Raw genomic sequence first — 5,000 nt, 5'->3', positions numbered from 1 at the left:
TGGCCATACCACCTTGAGCGCTCCCTAGTGGTGACAGGAAGTGGTACAGTGAGAGAAGCAAGGAGGAAGAAGGAGTGTGTTTGTTTGAGTGGAGTAAAGGATTCAATTCTTTTCACATTGTTTGGAAAAACTGCTCCAAAGGAGTGTTTGCGTGTTGGGGGGTCATTTAATCCTCAAACAGTGTCGTGCTGTTTGGGGATAAATACCTCACACAGCAAGGAAAGAGAAATGGCTGGACAACAGGAGATGGGAAGAGGTCGAAACATGCAGGACAAGAGAGATGGAGAGCGCAGCTATGGAAAGGAACTGACGGTGCTGGTGGAGATGGAGGGGGAGGACAGAATCACAATGATGGAACTATTAAAGAGTGTGAAGGAAGAATGCGGAGGAGTGATCGGTTGCAGGTATAAATCTCCAAAAGAGTATGAGTTAACAATGGAAGATATGAAGGCAAAAGGAAAAATTCTGGATGGTTTGAAGATAAAAAACAGTCGTGTAATGGTGAAGGAAGTGGATTGCATGGAGGTGGTTGTTTCTTTCTTAGGACTGCCTATGTATATTCAGGATGAAGAAATATTGAGCAAACTAAAGGATTGGGGAGTAACAGAAGCGTCTAAAATCAAGAGGAGAATGTGGCCGGGAACCGACATTGCGGATGGGACAAGGTTTTTAAAAGTTAAGTTCAATAATGTTGTTAAATCGTTGCCCTATTCAACGAAATTTGAGACGCTCGGAGGGACAGAACACTTTAGGGTGATACATGACCGACAAGTGAAGGTTTGCCGTTTGTGTATACAACCGGGACATGTTGTGAGGGACTGCCCGAGCTTTAGGTGTTTTAGATGCGATAAACAAGGACACTATGCAAGAGAGTGCAAAGAGGTGAATTGTGAAGTGTGTGGAATGCGGCCAGGACTGTGCGTGTGTGAAACGCCGGCTATGATGGAAGAAAGGAACGGCGAGGGGATAATGGAAGATCTGTACGAGGAGCTGGAGAGTGAAGAAAAAGAAGAGGAAGAGGTAATTGTTGAAGGAGAGATGAGTCAAAGCACTTGGGGAGAGAAAGAGAGAGCGACAAACAGGGGAGATACTAAGAGTGAGAGCAGCCCAGAGGAGGCGGGCGCGGGGCAACAGATCATGAGACAGAGAAAGAAGAAAAAAAGAACAGCAGGTAAAGAGATGGATCAGAGAGGTCTGGAGTGTGAAGATGGAAACGGGAAGACGGAAAAAAATGACAATGAAGAAGGTGGTAATGCTAAAAGTCAAGGAGAACAACATCTGGAGAGAAGAGGAATGAAGAAAGACGAAGGGGGAGGAAAGGAGAAAGAAATGATAGAAAATCCTGTGAAAAACGGAGAGGAAGACATGGATATATGTGAGGGGAAAGGTACATTGAAAAAAAGAAAGAAGGAAAGACTGGAGGAGCAAAAGGCAGAAAGTAAGAGTTTGATTTAATTGGAATGAGTATAAATCCCTTAAAAACTGTGATAATCACTATGTGGGGTATTTTGCACATTGCGTGTCTGAACAGTAACGGGCTAAGAGACCTAAAAAAGTTTGAGAGGGTGAAGAGACTGTTAAAAGCTGATGTGCTATGCCTACAAGAGACGCATTGGACAGGGGATATAATGGACAATATAAAAAAGAGTTGGGAGGGGGAAATTTATGTGAGTCATGGAAATGTAAAAGCATGTGGAGTGGCGATTTTGATAAAAAGAGACAGAGTGCAAAATGTGAAACAAATTTATAAAGATGGAAATGGGAGAATGCTAGGACTTGAATTTAAGTTTTGTAATGAAATGTTTAGGCTTATAAACATTTATGCACCGAATATAGATATTGACAGAAAAGAAGTCTTTAAGGAAATGAAGACACAATGGAAAGAGAAGTGTATAGTAGTTGGGGATTTCAACGTGTGGTGCACGAGACTGGATGCTTCCAGTAGTGCTAATTTTAAATCTGATAGGTCAAGAAAGTTCTTAACAGAGTGGATGCAGAATGAAGACATAGTAGATGTGTGGAGGGAAGAGAATCCATATAAAAGAGAATTTTCGAGAAGACAAATGGTGATGGGTAATTTGAAACAGAGTCGTATAGATTTATGTTTGGCAAAAAGAGAAATGTTAAAATATGTTAAAAATGTGAAATATAAGTTTGTCAGTTTAAGTGATCATGCTGTGATGACAGTCAAGATGGGTGTAAGTGAAGAGGCGAGGGGAGGGGGTTTGTGGTGTCTGAATGCAAATCTGTTAAATGAAGAGGCATATAAAGAAAATATTGTAAAATTTATAAATTATGAAATGCAGAATTCTCTATTTGAGGAAAATGTATGTGAATGGTGGGAGGGAATGAAAGAGAAAATTAAAAAAAGAAGTATTAGGTATTCAAAACAAAGAGATTTTATGAGGAGGAGTAAAGCAGAAGCTTTGGAAAATGCATTAAAAGGGGAAGCGGAAAAAATAGAAAATAACCCTGAGTACAGTGAAGAGTGCTTTTGGAGGTTAAAAACAGAATTAGAGGAGTATGAAAAGGAAAAAAGCAAGGGAGCTATAATAAGAAGTAGAGCTCAGTATGCTTTAGAGGGAGAAAGAAGTACAAAATTCTTCCTAAATTTAGAAAATAAAAAGCAGAGGAGAAAACACATTGTAGAGTTAGAAAATAGAAAAGACGATAAAATAAATGATTTTGTTGGGATAATAGGAGAAGTGGAGAATTTTTATAGGGAATTATTCAAGAAAGAGGGTGTAAAACAAGAATGTGTGGATGAAGTCTTGAGTACTGTGAACGTGAAGCTAGACGAGGATGAGAAGAATATGTGCGAAAGAGATATAGGTATTGAAGAAATAAAAGATGCAATAAATCAGACAAAAAAGAATAAAAGTCCGGGCTCGGATGGTTTGACACATGAGTTCTATAAGGCCTTCATAGGGACCCTAGCACCAATACTGCTAAGGTTGTATAAAGGTATGGAGGAGAGAGGGGAAATGCCGAGATCCATGGGCTTAGGAATAATAACTATCTTATATAAAAATAAAGGAAATCCATTGAAGTTGGAAAATTATAGGCCTTTGAGTCTGCTTAATTCGGATTATAAAATTTTAACAAAAGTAATAGCCAATAGAATTAAACAGGTTGTAGGGAGTATTGTGTCGCCTAGCCAAGCATACAGTATAATGGGGAGAGACATTATGGATATCATATGTACAATAAGAGACGTTGTAGAAAACATGGGAAAGGATGGGGAAGGGGGGTTGGTTTTATCTGTGGATTTGAATAAAGCTTTTGATAGAGTGGAGCACAGTTTTATTGAGCAGACAATGGCGAGATATGGGTTTGGAGACAGAATAAGAAAATGGATCAAATTAATATATGACAATGCCCGGAGCTGTGTTAAAATTAATGGGGCATTAACTGACCCCTTTCCATTAGAAAGGTCAGTCAGACAAGGGTGCCCATTATCTGCTTTGTTATATTCAATAACAGCGGAGCCGCTGGCATCTTTGATAAAAAGTGATAAAGAAATAAGAGGTATTCAAATTCCTTATGGAGGAGTAAGTGTAATCCACCAATATGCTGATGACACAACTTTTACTGTCAAGGATGTAGAGAGTGTTAAGAGAATAAAAATGCAGATAGAAAAATATGGAAAAGCTTCAGGTGCAAAGATAAATGTTGACAAGTCAGAAATAATAAGTATAGGAGGGGTGGAGATAAAAGGGTCAGATGTTCCATTTAAAATAACGAAAGAGTATTTAAGGATATTAGGAGTGAATATTGGAGTGAATGCGAAAGAGGCTAGAGATGCCACATGGACTGGAGTTTTAAATAAAATAAAACAAGTACTTAATTTCTGGAGGCAAAGAGAATTGAGATTAAGAGGAAAGGTAGTTGTGGCTAATTCGTTAATACTCACTAAATGCAATTATGTGATGGGAGCAATTGACATGCCAGACTGGGTTTTGAACGGAATAAAAGAGGCTGTGAATAATTTTGTGTGGGGAGGTAAAGGAATTAAAATATCAACAAAAACACTGATAGCAGACTATAAGGAGGGAGGTCTGAGGTTGATAGACTTAGAGGTTAAGAGGAAAGCAATAAGAGTTAAAACAATAAAAAAATATTTATGTGACAAAGTACAGTATGGGTGGAAGGGATATATGAATTTTTTTTTAAATAAAGGTGGAGGATGTGGTGAGGAAGGACTGTTTATGGCTTTTAAAAAACCTATGACTGAGAAAATGCCAATGTTTTATCAAGAAGTATTTAGTGCTTGGGCAGAGTTTTTGGTTAATGTTAATTATGAATGTGACAATATAAATCAAGTACTTGACCAGCCATTATTTCTGAATCCAAAAATTAAAAGGGGAGGGAAAATGCTTTATAATAAGTTGTTTATGAGGGCGGGAGTTAGGAAAGTGAAAGACATGGCATATGAATATGTTAAAGGTTTTTTGCCAAATAGAGCTATATATGATTGTGTAGTAGGATGGGATGATGAAATTGAGAAATCTAAAGTGGATTGTGAATGTGAAAACATTAAAACAAGCCTACCAGAAGGGTGGGTGCAAAGGATTGAGAAAGAGACTGTAAAAATAGGAGATTGGGGATTTCCAGAAATGTATGTTATAGATAAAAAGGGAAAAAAGTTTTTGTGTCAGTTAAATGTGAAAACATGTTATAAGATGATGGTGAAAAAGGAAATCAAAATGCCTGCCTCTGAGGTGGTTTGGCCAAGGGTATTCCCTGGAATAAATGTAAAGACAATTTGGAGGAATTTAAATGTGAAATACAATGGACTGGATTGTGAAAACCTGGACTTTAAATTAAGGCATAATAGAATATATACAAAGGTGGTGATTCATCAAATGAACAAAAATGTAAAACGAGAATGTGATGTATGTGGGACAGAGCCAGAAACATTAATGCACATTTTTTTTGAATGCAAAGAGTTGGAAGCATTTCATACAGAACTAAAAGTGTTGGTGAAAAAAGGAACGGGG

General features: G+C 37.9%; 1 protein-coding gene across 1 annotated transcript in view; it reads left to right on the top strand.

The window, feature by feature from the left end:
* The window catches only part of LOC141305341 (uncharacterized), a 587,365-nt gene that overhangs the window by 376,644 nt on the left and 205,721 nt on the right, over nucleotides 1-5,000 (top strand). The gene's annotated exons all lie outside the window — the stretch shown is intronic.

This window comes from Garra rufa, unplaced genomic scaffold (genome assembly GCF_049309525.1).
Source record: "Garra rufa unplaced genomic scaffold, GarRuf1.0 hap1_unplaced_002, whole genome shotgun sequence".
Taxonomy (NCBI): domain Eukaryota; kingdom Metazoa; phylum Chordata; class Actinopteri; order Cypriniformes; family Cyprinidae; genus Garra; species Garra rufa.
This window is presented reverse-complemented; position numbering and strand designations above follow the sequence as displayed.